Source organism: Lepidochelys olivacea (assembly GCF_965140295.1).
Source record: "Lepidochelys olivacea isolate rLepOli2 genome assembly, chromosome: 1".
Classification (NCBI taxonomy): Eukaryota; Metazoa; Chordata; order Testudines; family Cheloniidae; genus Lepidochelys; species Lepidochelys olivacea.
Genome location: NC_140411.1, coordinates 140,727,139 through 140,746,691, shown reverse-complemented (window position 1 = coordinate 140,746,691; position 19,553 = coordinate 140,727,139). Strand labels below are relative to the sequence as shown.

Genomic DNA, 19,553 nt, shown 5'->3' with positions numbered 1-19,553 from the left:
TGGTGAAATCTAAGCACAGAACACACAACTAGTTTGGGGTTTTTGCCATTTTTCTTGACTGTCTGCCCAGAGGTTGGCACTCCTGGTCGTGAGCCATTCCAAACAGCAAAACAGACACCTCCAGATCTCCTGTCCTGAATGGGTTACTGCCTCTTGCTCTGGCTACTATACATGTAAGTTCTGGCCAGAGGAGCACTGTAAAAGCAAATAAAAATAATTAGAAATTGGGGTATTGACCCCACAAGCTTCACTCACATGAGTAACTCTGACTACCGTAAGAGTAGTTCCACTGAGATCAACAAGGAGTGTCCATATGGCTAAGAATTGTAGGACTGGGTTTGCGCATGTGCGTAGGTTGGTATCCTCACAGTAGTTGCTCTTGTGAAAAGGTAGGTAATGAACATAGCTGAAATAATGGTCAGATATATGCTGGGCTCTGCAGCAGGGACTTCCAATAATTCTTTATCTAGTGCTACTTATGGGTGCCCTTATTTACAGTCATTGTTAAAAACAACTGATTTGCAGAAGATACTGTATATATTGTTTGGAAACCTTCATACAAATTCAAAGTATGTGGGGTTAAAGCTAACAGGCTAGCTTTGTTTCACATGTCTGAAATCAAGTTCACTGCAATCAAATTCACAGCATAACTTTGGGTTTGTTTCATCACTTTCAGCGAATTCAGTCTCCGAAATATCACAATATGAAGCTTAACCAGTGATCTTTCCATTAAAGTTACTTCTTTTTTCACTCGGTGAGAAAAAGCTAGGAGCACAGAGAGGAGGGGAGGGAAATCCTGCTTGATGCTACCTAAAGCTTGGCGAGCATGCAATAAATTAATACTATACAGTGGATAAGAATAAAATAGTACGCCCTTCATAAACCCATTTCCAAATATCTTACAGTACATGTTCTATTGCTTATTTCCTAATTCTTCATCATGTGCTTTCTTCTAGAGAATAAAGAAATATATATATTTTATAATTCTGATATACAAAACCCATTAGGGAGCTACTTAAATCCACTCATTGCTGGGAAAATTAATCACCTTCTTTCTGTGTCAAACTGTATGTGGGAGAGTCAGAAGTTCAAGCAAAATGTCCATATTTAATATGATGTTTTAATGAATCTGCCTTTTTGTTTTATTTTATAATAAATACCCTTTAACCTCTCTGGAAGGCCTAAACATACAGAGTACTCACTGCAATTTTAGCTTCCTTTTTATTCCTTCTTCCTCAAGGTTTCCAGCTATGTTTCTCTGCAGGAGTCAAGTGTGGTTTTAATAAGGCAGAGTTTCTCAGTGCTTTTGATAGTGGTGAGGCAGTCACCTCTTTATTGACTTTCTGCAGTACTGCAGCTACATACAGTACAGACAATCCAGCTTTATGAGCATGAATTAGACAGGAAATTGACCTGGAAATTTCCAGTCTGCCTTGTTTTGTTTTTCAAAACTGTTGTATTGCTTTTCAAACATGCACATGAAGAAAATGAGAGTGTTTTTCAAAAAATGCAGTTTTGTTGCTAACCCATAAAACTGCGGCAACAAAATATTTCTAAGAATGGTTTACAGAAGCCCTTTAAAGAATTTAACACATTTCAGCAAAATAAAACACAGATTTTGTGTACGAGACAAATTACTGTATGTTAAAGATTATTTTTTAAACATTCCAAATAATGTTGTACAAAAACCCATGAGGTTATTCACTGCTAAAATATGTACTTTCTCTATTAAACTAGCTACACTATATATTTTTTATACACTGTACAACAGCGCTCATGCACATGCACACATGTATACATGAAGGTGTAGAAAGAAAACACATAATGCTCTGAGGTCCTATAAAGTTTTTATTGCCACCTGCATGGATCAACTGTATTACTAAAGAGTGAATGCTCAGAAGTTACACATCTTCCCAATCAAGCATCACTGAAAACTTTATGCACTCCACACCGCATATGTTACTCATGATACTTATTTTGTTCATTTTATTTTGGTCCTTTTTATTATCCCCACCTACTGTTCTTAAATACTTTAGGAAGGGATAGTACAGTAGTTAAGTTCCTAGCCAGGGTCTTGGAAGACCTGTATTCAGTTTCCCACTCTGCCAAAGATTTCCTGCGTGACCGTAGGCAAGTCATTTAGGGTCAGATTTTTAAAGGTATTCAAGCACCTAATGATTCAGAAATTAATAGGAGATAGGTGCCTAGTGAGATTTTCAAAATCAATCATCTACATCTTTAGGCTCCTAAATAACTTTCAAATCTGGCCCTAAGTCTCTGTGTGCCTCATTTCACTATATGAAAAATGGGGATGACGACACTTCCCTACCTCACAGAGTACCTAAAATAGTTGCAATTGAAATAATGATGTCACATACACACAACATATTTTGTACATACCGGGTAATGGATATGGTCCTAAACACACAGTCAGCACCCCCCCCCCCAACAAAAAACACACACCTTAAAAAATTTTAATGGCAAAAAAGCTTCAAAACTCCTAATTGTCAGCTAAGGGGTAGACAGGAAATTCTGCTCTGAGGGAACACTAAACTAACATATCAAGATGCATATATTACCATAACACACATAAACAATATAACCACAGTAATATGCCACAGTTTTACTTCTCTCTGCTAATGTAAAGACCTCAGCAAAGTCAGATATAAAACTGTGTAGACAATAGGATTTGAATGTTTTGAGCAACACTCTTGCAGTTATTGCACTATTATCAGAACATAGGTCCTGATCCTGTAAAACATTGAGCACATTCTTAACATTAAGCATGTGCCTAAATTCTATTGACTTTAATGGGACATAAGCACATGCTTGAAGTAATGCATCCCCTCAAGTGCTTACTGAACAGAGATGCTTCCCTGATTAGGGCTTTAATGTCTATTAGCCCTTTGTTTTACAGTTATCTGGATATTGCGTCTTTCCCTCTCTAGGTACAGTACTAACCTAGTTACATGAGAACAGGGGTGGAGAACCCATGAGCCAGATCCAGCCCCTTGCTTAATTTCATCCAGTCCTCGGCGCCCCCACCACCATGGGGCTGGAGTCACAAGCACTGGCTCGCCCCGCTGCAGGGGAAGCCCTGAGCTCCGCCCCCTCCAGTGGGTGAGCACCTGCGATTGATATTTTCTGTGGGTCAAAGGCCCATGATAGAAAAAAGGTTCCCCATCCCTGCATTAGAAGATGATATTTGTTAGAGATATAAAGAGGAAGAAAAGAGAAAACTCGGGCAGACTTAAAAAACTAAATTTGCTATTTCAAGACTGTGAAAAATGGTGGTTGGACTATTTCATTTCATACCACAATCCCATTTTGAAGTGCTAAAGTTCCAGAATTTTCTTACACTAAATAAAAGTCAGTGGATGGCTGTTAGCTTCACAGTTATTAATTATACATTATAAAAGATTATTTCCCTCACTCACTAGTAAATGGGATTTTTGCCATATATATTATACATATTTCTGTATAACACAGAGTAGGAAAAATTCCAAACAACAAACTGTGAGACATAAGACTGATGCCTATATTACAAAGGATACTGGTGAAATCACAATCATCCAGAGAATGAAGTGTTCTTATACTGTACTCTTTGTATATTTAAAATAGTTATAGCCCAAAAAGTGATTATGTAGAAACAGCACCTTCTTAAATCAACAGATTTTATTCTGCTTAGGTTTTTTTTTACCCCATCCATCATGGTAACTGAGCACCTCCCAGAATTAGGAAATTAAATAAGATGAATGTCCATCTTCCACCCTGCACATCTGTCCTGGAAACTGTATATGAAGTGAGTGAATTTTTGTTGTTGAGTAAATTAATCTATGCTCCCTTATACAGTGTCTCCTCACTACAATTCCCCACAGTGTGTCACTCACAACACCGCCAGCCTGCTAACCCAAACCAACTCAGACACTTCACAGGCTATGCATGTGTAGTGTGAATCTCGCATGTTTAGTTTGCTGTCAGAAATAGATGATTTTAATTCTCTAACATTGCAAAACCAAGGCGGTCTTGAGAAATGTCCCTGGATTTCTTTCTGCCTTGTGCATCAACTGATTTGTTAGCTACAAGCCCAATCCTGAGGTGCTGAAAAACCCTCAACTCACCTGAACTTCAAAAGGCACCAAGTGTGTTCGATATCTCACAGGATATATTTAATCAAACAAATTAATTTGTACTCACTGAACATATTTTAAACAGTCAAAACTATTAACAGTTTCTTATTTTAAAAAGTCCCTTCATTCATGACTTGTTTGAAATATCCAAAGAACAAAACAGCATTTTCTCTAGGTCTCCGACTATGGTGAGGGAGATATTCCTATCCTTTTCTGCATAGGTGCAGTCAAATGGTGTTCCAGGCTATGGGCCAAAACTTGCCCTCAGTCCATGTGTTCAATTCCCATTGGCATGAATAATAACTACACCATGGAGGGTAATAGTAAATGGGCATATACGTGCAAGATGCTCAAACAGTACGTTCTGAATAATTAATTTTAAACTGTTGCACAGATAGAAAACATTATTGCTAATTTCTAACCAGCACAGAGGACTTTTCTCCTCCTGATGCAAGCGTGTGACTCACCGTAAAGTTAACTGAAGCCCGGGGTGTGTCTCAAAAGGATAATGGACCCCATAGAGCGTGTGTGTGTGTGTGAATACTGTACCTACAAAATGAAACCAAATTTCTAGAACGCTGTGTAGATGGTGCTTATATAACAGTCTTCAATATGACTTCCCTGAAAATATACAGTTCTATGTACTCATCTTTCCAGGGTTACAACTGAATAAAGGAGTTGATGAAAACATATTAATGTATGTTACGTGTATTTAACTATAAGTAAGTTATATTCAGTCTCCATGACACAGTTCCACATAATATTTTCTACAGATGATTTTTCATGGGATGTATAAGTACAAAACCCATTATTTAGGACCTGATTTGAATCTCAACTATATCAATGTAAACCTGGAGCTACTTCACTGAAGTCAATCAAATTACACTGGTTTAATACAGAGCTGTCATATCCTGCAACTGAAATCAGTAGGCCTATTTGAATGTAAAGTTCTTGTGAGTAAAGTGCTTGAAGGCTCAGAACTAGTGTTGCCAACCTCCAGGATTGCCCAGGAGTCTCCAGGAATTAAAGATTAATCTTTAATTGAAGATTATGTCACATGATGAAACCTCTAGGAATACATCCAACCACAACTGGCAAACCTACTCAGAGCCCAAGTGGAGCTCTACATGTTTAAAATCTATAGGTTTCTTTTTAAATCGCTAAAAATCTCCATCTCTCATTGAAGTCATCCCTTATCCCTGACTAGCTACTATTATAGAGAAATTAACTGTAAAATATTGGTAGTAGGTGGAAAGCAACTAACATAAGTCACGTTTCAATTAAAAGACATCAGACAAACCAAGAATAGTAGTAGGAATCTTTACTGAATAAGCAGAAAATGGTGGCTATTCTTCCCATTTACCCTGGCTATTTTGTTCTCCTTTTGCTATTTTAATTCTTACCATTAGATCCTCTTACTGGATGTAGTATGTACACAATGGAAATAGCAATACACACACACACATATACACCCCACCTCTCAAAGGGTCCAAGAACTGCAATTAACACATTAAGAAATAATAACTGCCAAGAGAGCAACCAATATAAACAGTGTGTAGCTAGCTGATGTAGCAAGAATTCTGTTTGGAAAGGGAGTATTCCTTGGGGAATAGAAAGCAGAAAGAAACAGAAACATCTCACAATATTGCCCTACTGTTTAGCTGAGGAACACTGGAATCCATTTGTACACTTATTTTTTTGTTTTGTTTTAATACCAATATTTACTACCAATACTTTAAACTAGAGCTGGCTGACCATTAAATACATTTACAAAAAAATTCAAAGTTGTTTTTCATTTTGAAGTATTAGAAACTGACCCGTTCTTTGCTATTTCAATTTTTTCTTCATTGTTTAAAAACAGAAAACATTGAAGTGTTTATCAATATTTTTGATTACTGAAAACCATTGACAATGTTTTGATCAAAAACTGGAAAAAGCCAATTGTCAAAGTTTGTCATTTAAGTTATTTTTCACCAAAAAATTTCCATTTTCAAAAAAGACTTCTTTAATTCAACTTTTTGGTTTGAAAAATTCAAACCAGCTCTACTTTAAACCCTACTCAAAATACCTTGTGTTAAACATAACCAATATTTTTGACAGAAAGATGAATGGGGAGGACTGAATCACTTGATCTTTTTCATTCTTGGTTCATGATCCCTTCCATCTTTTAATCCTGACTTCTGTCTTGAGGGGCGGATCCTCAGAGTGTGTAAATTGTGATTCCTCCATTTACTTCAATGAAGCTATGACAATCTACACCAATGGAAGATCTGCCCCTCAGTGTTTAGCCATCTGACCTTGTAACCACAAAAGGCAACAGCCTCTGTCTTCTTCAGGGGCCTGATCCAGTGCCTATTGAAGTAAATGGGAGAGCCTCCCACTGACTTAAACAGGTTTTGTCTGTGAAGAACAATTGACTGTCAACTGGGGTCTGACCCAAAACAAAACAGGGAAGTGGACCAACTTTCTTGAGCTGAGATTAATATCCCCTAGACTCTTCCAAATTAATATCCCCCTGACTCTTCAGAACCTGACATTGTCTCTTCCATGTAGTCATACTGAGCTCAGTTCACGAAAGGCGTAAGAATTATATATTTTATATTTTTCTAATTGCAGCAAATCATCAAATCCTGACTTTCATTTACATTTCAGAAGGAGCTCTATGAAATAGTTACTATAGTAATGATTATCAAATTTCAATTTTTTTAAAAAAAGACAGTTGATTTAAATATTTAACCAGTGGATTTAAATATTTATATTCTGGACCAGATCCTACCACTCTTACTCACACTGAGTAATACCTTACTCTAAAAGGAGTTCCACTGAAACTACTAAAGGGTGGCAAAATAACCCTTAGGAAATTGCTGGATTTCTATAAACCGGAAAGGGCCTGGGCCTGGAACCCTTTCTCAGGCGAGCAGTCCCATTGAAGTCAAAGGGAATAAGAAAGGCTACCATGCCTATAATTTGGATAATACTATATGGTTTAGTAATTTTAATGAACAAGAATCAGGGCCTGATCACGTTCCTTTGAAGGTCAACAGGAACTGTATTGACCTCAACAGCAGCAGCAGGAAGCCCTGCATTTTTTTTCACTGAAATTAAAAGCCAAGAGAATGACAATTGAAAAAATAAAATAATTTATAAAGCACCTTGCTCCAAGCAAAATTCCCACTGAGAAGCTCTATATCAATGTAAAAGACAGCTAAAATATCATAATTATAAACACCTTCATAAAATTCCAATAAATCCAACCTAGCCAGAAAAAAGGAAGGAGGCGGCAATAAATATGGGGATAACAGTAGTCATGCTTAAAATACCTTTTGGGAGAGGGAAGTAAAATGCTTTTTAAAACTGAGGCAGATGCCTGTTATCCATTTGGTAAATCTGACTAGTATTTGAGAAACGTTCAATCATCCAGGATGGCTTGGGGCCTCTCTCTCTCGTCATTCAGAATATAAGCTTTCTCAGCTAATAACGTGGCACTTTGTAGAAACAGTATTACATTTATTTTTCAATTTTCTGGATTTTGTACCGAGTGCTGCTGTGTTCAAGTGAACTGAATAAAAGCATAAACTGCAAGTGCCATCTGGAGAACATTCTTTCAGCATGCTGAGTAATAGCAGCAGCTTGGGCACTACCTGCGATAAATAAATGTCATTAAAAAGAGTCAAAAATGGCTTGTTTCTATGTGATATAGCTGCAACAAAATGCATTTTACTTCACCCTGCAGCAGGGCGGTTTCCATCTTTATGACAAAAAAAAAAAAAATCTAAGGGTTTGTCTATATGGTGCAGAAATGCATACCATGGGAGTGTGATTTCTGAAGAGCATTAATGTGTTGTGCATTAATTGGCCCCAAGTAAACCCTGTTGGTGCATGCTAAATGTTCCCTAGTGGGCATTAAAATAGTGTTGTTGAAACAGTATAATGTTAAAGCACACTGTGACTAGAGCACCTTTACTGCGCACCAGCAGGGTTTACATGGACCAATTAATGCACAACATGTCAGCTCACTCTAGAACTCACTCCTATAGTGCACATTGCTCTACTGTATAGCGTATATAAGCCCTGAGTGTTTGTTTCACAACCATTTATGTTATCATCAATGTTATTAACAAAATGTCAATGCCGCAAGTTTCTGTACTCCAACAGCAATGCTGCCTGCCACTAAACTGAGCAATCCATACGCAATGGATTCAAAATCTCATGCCTCTTTACCCGGTTCTGCATGCCCAACATCACTCATGATGTCCTTAGATCTGCTAGCAAGAGTTGGAACAATTATTTGTGGGCTTTTTAAGCTGTCAATTTATCAGCTTGAAAAAACGTGATATAGTCTTTTTCACTCTAGTACCAAGCCTGTCCAGCCTCTCTTTTCCAGCAACAATAAAGAATAAGCTGGCTGTGGGGCTTAGTTGATGAGATATGAGTGGTCAGTGTGGTAGACTTCCATCCATCTTTTAGACCTTTGCCTGCTGGCTCAGGTTTAAGACATGCACCTCCCTCTTGTTAAGAAATTACTTCAGATTTTAACTTCTTAAGGGCAATTGTCAAAACTTGCACACAGGTGGACCCAGAGCACATTGAATGTAATGGGTGTCTTTCTATTGCTTTCCATGGGTTTTGGAGCAGGCACTTAGTCAGCAAAGATTAGTTGGCTAAGGATGAGAATCAGTAAAAGACAATGCAATTATTTTGATAATCAGCTACTCAGCCATAGCTGGTAAATCTTGATCCCATTGCCTTCCATTTCAAACTCACATTGCCTTCAATAGGACCAGTATTTGGCCCCTCACTTGGAAGGGAGGTGGTTCTGACCTGAGGAAAGTTACTGTAGTAAAATCAATGAGGTGGTGGTGGGGGCAGGACCATATCTGCTCTTTATACCTGTGTGACCCTTCAGTAACTAACAGTTGGTCAAAGGTAACAGAGCAGAATTTGACTCATACTCTCCAAAGCACCATGGGCACTCATCCCCCCCAGATCTACCCTTTTATGCAGAGTCTCCCCTGCTCTACATTCAGCTGCCTCCACTGCAGGTTTCCCCCTTGAACCTTCAAGTGGGCACTTCACACAATTAGGTTTCAGGTGGGCAGGGAGAGGGGGTGACATGGGAATTGGGGAGTCAGGGGCAAGTTCGGGAGTCTGAGCTGTCCAAGGGACACACATTGTCCATTTCCCTCTGGCCCCACAGACCTTATCTGAAAAACACAATACTGTACAGGAGGACTGGGCTCTCAGTCTGAAACACTGAACAAAAACATTTGCTTTTATCTTTTAAAAGTATTATTTATTTGTTTATTTTATTTATTTATTATTTACTTTCTATTAAAAAATAACTGTTTTAAAACCAGTTTTGGATCTTCCCAACTTGACACATCATCTGCAGCATTCATGAAGTGAGGACATGTTTCCCTATAAAATACAGGGCAGAGGTAACTACCCCTCTCTGTGTGAGGTGACTCATATTCTCATGTTGGATGCCAGACCTTTGATGAAGCACCTTGTGTAGGAAGGAAAGATTTATTTGGTGGGATTTTAAGGTTTTTTTAAAAAAACTTTTGATTTATAGGTTTCGCCAAGCAATGGGAATGAAAATAAGTAACTTGTGAAGTTAGATGTTTATATAGCCCAAGACCCATACCTGCCACCAAGTGCCCAGTCCTCAAAGGAGGGGAGCATCATGAACTCCCAGGGCACTTGGCACATTTGCAGGGTCAGGTCCCTGCAATAACAGAGTGCAGCAGAAGTCCATGGGCACAGAAAATCCACAGATTCAGTTCTCACTCAGATGATGCTGAATTCTCCAAAAAATAAAACACTGACATTTTAAGAATTATATTATTATAAGCCTTGCTCATACCAGTAATCAGTAGCTATTCTCAGAGGGCATGTCTAAACTACAAACTTAAGTTGACTTAAATTGACATACAGCCACACGCAGTAATTACGGAGGTTTTCCATGTCCATGCTACCTTCCTTCTGTCGGTGGAGTCCTCACCAGAAGCACTTAAACTGACTTAAGAGGAGCAGTGTGGAGAGCTGAACGCATGGGCTCTCAGTTCCAGGTGGAGCTCCCCACTCCTTACTCTGTAGTGTAGACCAGGCCTAAGGACAGAAGTCAAAGGATTTACTCACTTTATATTTTGCTACTTGTATTGTACTACTGTGATAGCACCCACAATGCACCAGGATCTGTACAAACAAAGGAACCTACAGTTCTTTCCGTAAAGTATTTAGAATCTCAAACAGACAAAGGGCAGGAGAAATGAAAAAAAAAGGTTAGATTGCAGATTAGCCACATCTTCTTGAAGTACTTGAAAATAAATAATATTAGATATATTTATCTATCTGCTGTCACCCCTCAGTCTGTTCGCATGAGTAAGACTTTGCGGAATCAAAGGCTAAACTTCTTGGATATGAAGACAGGAGTGCACTGATTTAGCTAGGACCCTGTCTTGCTAAGCCTTACTCATGTGAATAAGATTTTGCTGGATCAGGCCCATAGTGAAATCTGTCTTGTTTTGTCTGCAGTCAAATTCAAACTATATACAGGAATAGAAATGTCACCTTTCCTACCCATCTCAATTTGGTATCCATTTTAAAGCTTACCTTTGACCTTTTAAATCGAATAATACACTTAAACGATTTATAAAAGCACCAAATCTCATTGAATCGTAATTATAAACAATTTGTGTTTATCTAAAATGCATGTTTTCCATTTTTAATTTTTCTAAATGTCAAATTTAACAGAAGGAAAGATACTTTTGGTTTTTTTAAAACATGTTAAATGTTTAAGCAGAGATACTGCCAGCATAACTAGCGCAATTTACTACAAACATCTTCTGTTCCATCATTCTCTATATAGTTAGACTCCTTTAAAGTGCCTAATAGAGAGTTGTCACAAATCAAATTGCACATAACGAGTATAGGAATTCAAAACCACAACATACTGGCCTGACTAAAAATACGTTGCCCAATGTGAAAACAGCCCCCACGTGTAACCACCTCATAACCTTTAACCTATCCTTTCAACAAGAGCCCAAAAGGGAAAAAATTAAGCCTTACGGTATCCCCGAAGGGAAACAAATCATACCAAAGGGAACAGTAAGTTCAGAACTGAAGAGCCCCAATGGAAATGCCCTGTCCCTTTTAAAGCAGGAGGCTGGTAGCTTTAGCACCTCAACTGATTGGAAGTACAGGGGCATCTCACCTGGAGAAAGGTAGTTCCTGAAGCACCAAGTCCCAACCATTTAAGGCTTTATACTACAAAACCAACACCTTCAATTCACCTGGAAACTAACTGGAAGCCAGAGCAGGTGTCACCCATACCAACATAACCACTACAGAGGGATAAAGAGCCATGATGCCACATAATAGTCTCAGCTACAGTTATCCACACACCTTTCTCACCTTTAGATTAGACAACTGCTTTGTGCTTTTTGATGGGACTACACATTAACACCATTTAGATCCTTCAGTAACTTAAGATAACACAGAATGGAGCTGTTTACTTATGAAGCAGTGCTTCGCATACATAGTATATTGCACCAGAGCCTGTAGCCTGTATTACAACAATCCTGGAGGGGCTGTCCACAGGCAGTGAACCAGGACTTCTGGATCAGGAACATGAGACACTGCTGCTTAAGCTAAAGGATCAAGGGCTAACTTCACAAAGACACTTAGGTACTTTTAGGCACCTGGGGGGGGGGGAAATCACAGGAACACACTGCAATTCACAAAGCCTGAGTTGGGTGCCTAGGCTCCCTATACAATGAACTGGGATAGATAGGTGCCTTAGACTGAAATTCACAAAAGCTGGCATACTAGGTGGAGAGCCTCCTAAGTTAGACCATGGAAGATGCCAATGAGAGGATGTATGCAACACCCCACCCCTCTCACAGAGTTAGGCATCTAAATCTGGGCTGCAGGGAGGTGCCTATTTCTGCCAGTGACTCAGCTGTGAACCCTCATCCACTGTGAATAAATAATGAAAGAATCATTGGGCCAAAGAGAAAGCAAGCATGAGGATGACTGTGTAGGCGGGTGGTTGGAGAACTAACCAGAGAGGTGGGAGAGCCAGGATCCACTCCCCTACTCCAATGACTTTTTAAAATTATTTACCCACAGTGGAAGAGCTTCAACAGAATAGAGTGAGGGAGCCCACATCAGAATATCTCATAGCCCACTGGTTAGGGCACTCACCTGAGCAGTAACAGATCCCTCCCTATTCAAATCCCTTCTCCCTTTCAGGCAGAGGAAGGACTTGAACCAGGGGTCTCCCACCTCCCAGGTGAACACCCTTACCACCAGGCTAGAAGTCATGAAGGAAGGCCTTCTCTTTACTCCCCACCCTCCCACTTTGTGTAAGCTCACCTACAGGGACCCAATCTGGTAGACGAGCCCCGAGTCCACTCACCAGGTCAGAGCCTGCAGGCATGTCAGGCAGACGAACACCTATCTTCACCTGGTTTGTGAATTGCTCTGGGGCTCAGGCATCTGAACACCTGGGGCGGAGCACCAATGTGCATGCACAGAGGCAGAAACATAGGCACTTAGAGAACTTTTACTGCAAAAACTTAGGTACTAAGGGAGCTTAGGCACCTACAGTGTGCGGCAGCAGCAGAGCAGGGATTTTGTAAATACCACTAGGCCTGATTTTGGGAGTTAAGTGCCAAAAATCATGGCAGTTAGGCACCTAAATCCTTTTGTGAATCTAGCATCAACTGACCAGCAACTTGTCTGTTCAACTATAGAGGAAGAGTCCTCCCCTGAATAGTGATAAATAGCTATGCTCTGCAATTACTACTATCATCTTCTCTTTAAAACTCAGGAGAAAAAGGACTCTGCAGTTAGAAATACACAACAACAAGAAATTAGCAATGACTATCATTAAGGATTCAGAGGCTGAAAAAGAACAGTTGGAGCAATGCAGTTGGAGCGGCTTTTTAGAGTAAGCTGATTATTTTCTTGCCATTAATGAATTATTTTTCACAGGAATGTAGGACTTGCTTAGTGCACTCCTGCAAATAACCCAGATTTGCCAAGAAGAAGAATGCTCTGTCTACCATAGCATGTAAAAGTCATTGTCCTCCCAGCCATCATGTTAGCCACAGTGTTCATCTAACCTCTTTGTTATCATGTCACAATAGAAGCAGAAAAAACACTGAAAGCCTAAGTAAATTCTGATGTTTGACTCAAGATTGATCTTACCACTATCCTACAATAAGTGAATTCAGAGATTAAAGCTGGGATTTTTCAAAGGTGCCTAAATGAGTTAGGCACCCAACAGCCACTGAAACAGAGGTGGGGTTAACCACCTAACTCCCTTAGCAGTTCAAGATGAGATTTTCAAAAGACACTAAAAAGTAGGCTCAAAGACATAAGAATCCAAGTTGTAATTAAGAACCGATGGGCACCCCACAGTCACATGCCTCAGTAGAAGGCTGGTTTCCCATCAGAATTCGAATGAAAAGCTATAGGCATGACCAGTCCTGGAACTTGTCCATAGAACTCAACACGTGCCAGGGGGAAAAAAATCAAAACCTACTTGTTCAGCCGAAACAGCAATTAGCTCACCATTCCCAACTGTGGTTGCAGTTCTAGCCCAGCCCACCTGAAAATGCTTCAGCAACTAATTTAAAGAAACTGAGGTTCATTGTGGAAGTGTCAATGAGATTAGGTTCACAAAGTTGATGGGCAGTTTATGCCATGGAGACTATAAGGGGCAATGAGAAAGAAAGCGTTAGGGGTGGGCAATGCTTGAGAGATTTGGGTTAGTTCTTGAAGACATTCAGCCTCCCATCGGATGTGTGACAGAAGAATTTTCCAAAAATTGTACCATATTAGTAACCACAGTCTGTGTTGAAAGAATTGTTCCTGAAGCAGCCTTTGAGGTTTGTATTCATAGAACACGAAATCAGAGAACAATATGTGATAGAGAGACTGTACTGATGTTTGTGGCACTGTTGCTAAGGCTCCCCAAGAGATCCAGCCAGACACAAGACAACATTAAAGCATGCCTCCACCATCCCTGTTCACATCCATGAGCTATTATTTAAACACATACACCTAGTAATCTTATAATGCAGTCCTGTAAAATCATTCAGCTAAAACTACAAAATTACTCTCCAGTTTAGCAGATCTGATACACGAAACATTGCCTATGTGACAATGAAGGTATGGCGGGGATCGGTAAGGGTAGTAAGGTGTGTGTACACACACACACAAACATGGAAGATGGAAGGAAACCCAAAATTACTAAGCAAGATTACACTGTGAATGATATGGTTTCTTCACACATCTGATATATAGCATCTTTTCTGGTTGTCCTGCAAAAGGTGAGCAATTTGAAAATCTAAGCTGTAGGAATTGCTAAGGAAAATGAAGAAATGCTAATGACCAGCAAGAAGGAAGGTGCCTAGGACTTTGTGCCAAAGTTACATCCACCTTTTTGTGACCTAGACACTTTTGGAACAATTGCAGAATGGCATAAGGACTGAAAGAAAAAAAAGGTGTTTTTTTTTTTTTAAACTGAGTCTACAGAAGTTATAGCTGGTTTTCTGAGAGATGTTATGAAGTGTTCTACTGCATTTTTATTCTGGAGATGTAGGATCGGAAGGTGTGACCCAATGCAGTCTAATCCCAAAACAAAACAATTCACAGCTATCACTACACATTGTCAACTCAGTCCTTTCACCCAAAATAAGAAAGCAAACACCCCTGTAAATCATTTATCCATCACAGTTTTGTAACAAGAATTTTTGCCAGCTCCCATTTTGCTTCTCTCGCTCTCTTGTTCACTGCTCTACAAAACCACCATTTCAGTTCTCTAAGCATAGACTGGTAAGCACAAAGAGTTTGTACAGCTACAACATTTTGATTTTCTTCGTTTAATTTTTTTTAAATGCTCTCCAAAAGACACTAAGATTAGGACACTATATACTGCATTTTCATTCTCTTATCGGAGCGAGATAGGTGGCTCCATTGTCTGCACAATGCAGTCCACAGCTCAGGCAAGCTAATGTCTAGTAGTGTTGTTTATCCTTTATTTTTTCAAAGATTTTTACTAGAATAACATTTTTTAAAGTTACCGTAATTTTTTCTAATAGGTAGCACTTATGTGACAAATGTGTACTTAGCGCTTGTAATTGTCACGTGATTTATGTAGAAGTAATTGGGGTTAAACTACAGGCTACATCAAACGCTTCATATTTGGCCCCATCCCTGGGAGTTGGAAACATCTGAAATAAATAAACCCATGTGTCACTTAAGAGGGTCTGGGCCTAATTACAATCATTTGTATGTTCATGGAAGCAAACTGCTACTTTAGCCTTCTGTCTTTAAGTCCAGAGCTAGCTTTTCTGCTCTTCTGGTACCCAAGTGAAAATATTACTCTTTCAGCAAGACTTCTGTTTTACTTTGACCAGCAAGGCAGCAACAACCTCCCTATCTCTGGCTCTTTTCCATGCTAAAATAAGAAGCCTGTTGTTATTCCAAGAGAGGTGCTTGCTTCCACCTCCATTCTCTGTTGATTTACAGAGATGACAGCATAGGAAACTCTCGAGGTACCAATTGTTGGCCACCTTTTTGTTACATTACTATTTATGATGTGCATTACAGTTATGCCTAGAAGCCCCAAACAAGATCAAGGTCTATTGTGCTAGGCATTTTATAAACACAGAGTGAGAGAGTCCCTGCCCTGAAAAGCTGATAAGCTTTCTGTGCCACAATTCCCTCACCCTTTGTCTGTTTTATCTATTTTGATTAAGTGACTTGCCCAATGCCACATAAGAACTTTGTGGTAGAGCCAGAAATTGAACCAAAATCTCCTGTGCCCCAGACCACAGGGTCAATCTTCTTCATTACATATGGACACACCTTTTCTACTGTAATCCATATTACTCTGAGCGCTAATCAAGCATGAGTTTCAAATGGCTGTTCACTGACGATTCTAGCCTCTTGAAGCTGCAACCTGCTCAGATCCACCCTCTTAACACGGATTCTATGCCTTCATCTAACCAGCTCCAATGACTTTATCCTAGAGACTCTACTTTTAATGCAATCCATGCAAGTTATAATACTTATCATTTGTGTTCTCGTTAGAAGGCAGTTTAATTGTCACCTGTGTTCTTTGTTATCTACAGTAGATAGAGTTAATTGTTTTTTCTGGACTAGGTAATTATGGCTTATGTGCCACTAGTGTCACAGTAGTGAGGTTTGGATGCACATCATCTTGGCTTTTTAAGAATATGTAAATATTTTACTAAAGAAGTTTTACATGAACCAAATGGTATTGTGCAGAGTCTGAGTGTCCTGGAAAAATCATAGTTCTGGAGGTTCTTGATGCAGTCAGACTCAGACAGATCTTTTTACTGGTGCTGTTTCAGAATTTTATATACATAAATGGAAGCTAAATGTCGCTCTAGCTTAATTTACTAGCATTTACCTCATGTTCAAATTTGGCTTCAGCCACATTGCAAGGTAAAAATGGGTTTAGAGTCAGAGTTCAAGGCCAGAAGAGACCATTAGATCATCTAGTCTGACCTCCAGTGTATCACAGGCCATCAACCCCACCCAGCACCCATACACTAAATCCAACAACCAAAATCAGACCAAAGTATTACAGCCCAGAGGAGACTACATTATTAAGTGCCACAGCCCGAGAATGGGAGGGACTGAAGTGTACCAGTGCCTGACACCCTCTCAATAGCAGGGAAATGATTAAGTGAGATATGCCCAGATAATCCTGGCAAGTGACCTGCATCCCAAGCTACAGAGGAAGGCAAAAAACAAACAAACCCCAAGGTCACTGATAACATGACTGGGGGCGGGGAGATTCCTTCCTGACCCCATATATGATGATCTGTTAGACCTGGAGCACGTCAGCAAGAACCAGCCAGCCAACCACCGGAGAGTGAATGCCTGGTGCCACCCCATCTCCCGTTGTGGCCATTTCTCATGCTTCAAAGAAAGGAGATTTAAAATAAAATAAAATAAAAAGAGCAGATTACATTGTGGGAGGCAAGGTTTTGCTCATTCAATGAGACCCCACATGGAGCTTTGCTCTTACCATAAAAAACCACCACGAAATTGATCAGAGATTCTAAGGACAAAATATCAAGAGTGCTAGAAGTAATTAATGAACTGCACTGAGAGCGGTCTGTGGGAAAATGTGCATCGTATTTGCATCTTATTGGACCCGATCCCCAGGTATCTATTCAGCCCATAGTGTCTAGTTGCAGTCACTGCCACTGATGTCTCTCTTTCCAGGAGGAGAAGAGCTCCCCAAATTCATATATCAAATGAAAAGAAAAAGGAAGCATTCTGATTTTACTTCCTATATATCAGCGGCTGGGACAGGCCTCCCAGGGAGGCGTGGGAAAGGGGCAAGGGAGCTGTGTGCTTTTTGTTGGTTGGTTGGTTGGTTGGTTTTTTAAGAGCTCTGTCAACCCCAGGTGGCTGGAGCTCATGCAGAAGGGCCAATCATGCCTGGGAGGTGGGGATAAAGGGACAGCTGGAGCCCCGCCACCACAGAGTTGACAGCCAGAGCCCCGTTACCTGGGCTCGCCTCCTCCCCCCCACTGCCCTCAATCCCTCACTGGGAGGCAGCCCAGGCTCCAGCTCTCCTCCCTCCGCTCCTCCAATCCCTCACCTGAAGGTGGTGGGGCTCCAACTACCAGCCCCCAGGGTGGTGGCAGCAGCACCAGCGCAGAAGTATTGGTGGCAATGGGGTGCTAAGTCTCCTGTGAAAAGTGCTGTGACAAATATCACTTTTCACACTGCCTCCCTTACTTCAGTGCCACTCCTGGCACTGCGCTGCCTTCAGAGCTGGGCACCCAGCCAGCAGCCACTGCTCTCCGCTCTGCCTTCAGAGCTGGGTGGCAGTATATATACTGTTGGGGTTGGGGCCATAAATGATTAAAGACACAAAAAAGGGGGGGCTGATCAAATAAGTTTGAGAACCACTGCCATATATAATTGTATTGCTGGGACTACTCCGGCGTTCTATATTATTTTAGTAATTAAACATGTTCTTGCCAGTTGCCAAAGGGAAAAATATATTGTTATTTTCAAATTTATTTTAAATCATTTCCCTAGAGAATAAGCTACATTAAAGAGGTAACAATGAAAAAGAGAAAATGTGATCTAAACAAATAAGGGTTAATACAGAAAAATCCAGGAATACTTCAGCAACCAAATGCTCTTTCCTCTCAAACTAATACATTAGAATTAAAATTACAGATTACAATTTACCTCACTGCATTTTTCTTGTATTTTAAGGAAGATTTTCTTCTAAAAAAATTTATTCATACTGAGACTAACCTGAGAAAACTAATGTAAACAACTGCAAAAAAAAAAAAAACCTAAGCAAAACCAGCCTTTTAAGAAAAGATGTTATCTATTTATCTCCATCACTGAACACTCAGACTCTGCACAATACCATTTGGTTCATGTAAAACTTCTTTAGTAAAATATTTACATATTCTTAAAAAGCCAAGATGATGTGCATCCAAACCTCACTCCTGTGACACTAGTGGCACATAACCCATAATTACCTAGTCCAGAAGAAACAATTACCTCCATCTACTGTAGATAACAAAGAACACAGGTGACAATTTATCTTCTTGGCAACCTTCTCTATGAATCTGAACAATGAGAAAGGAAGTGATGCAACTTTTGAACCATAAATCTTCCAAGTGTTTCACTACTGACTGTGAAAAATATCTACATAACACATTACTGCCAACCTTTAAATATACACAATATTTTTTTAATTTCTCTCTGGCTTTCATTTACTTCACTGATGCAAGTATTTGAACCACTGATAACTGGGAAGTGTTTGTTTATTGTAAAAATCGGACCACTTCATCTAAATTATGTCTCTCTCACACACATGCAAAGCTCTCCACTCCAGAACCGCAATAATTATTTTTAAAAGTTTTGTAAAGAGGCACTCTATGTACAGGTATATGCTCTTCCCCTTCCTTCAATGTTTACAAACCATCTCTCTCTTACTGTGTCCAAAATCCACTCCTGGGACCTCGACAATTGAAACACAAAGCAGCAGCTGTTTGGCAACATTTCTAACCCTAAAAAGCAACTGCGATGAGATTTCATTTCACTAAACATTCAGACCTCATTCAGTGCGATGTGACACAACAGTCATGGTTGACAACAAATGTATATGAAATCAACTCTTTCAGCTAGAAAAGCCACATCAGATGCAGGATTGGTTTGTGTTAGCCAATATTACTGAAAAGAGTTGTGGCTAGAAATGTAGCTAAGGCAAGAGAAATAATACCACAATTCTCTGTGTGTTTGCTTTATACCTGGGGGTCTTCATATCTTCCACGTTTTGATTATTTCCCAGAATCTCAGAATGTTTATTATAAGGCTCCCGAAGTGCATATCGCAGAG

At 39.8% G+C, this 19,553-nt stretch overlaps 1 protein-coding gene across 4 annotated transcripts in view; it reads right to left on the bottom strand.

Annotated features, from left to right (window-relative positions):
• RAI2 (retinoic acid induced 2) overlaps positions 1-19,553 on the bottom strand; it is a 66,717-nt gene that overhangs the window by 46,096 nt on the left and 1,068 nt on the right. Inside the window, exon 2 of one of the 4 annotated variants that reach the window (XM_084623169.1) lies at positions 10,066-10,241. The exons of the other annotated variants lie outside the window; for them this stretch is intronic. The gene's annotated coding sequence lies outside the window, so the exon portion shown is untranslated. The remainder of the gene's footprint in view (positions 1-10,065; positions 10,242-19,553) is intronic. 4 annotated transcript variants of the gene reach the window in all.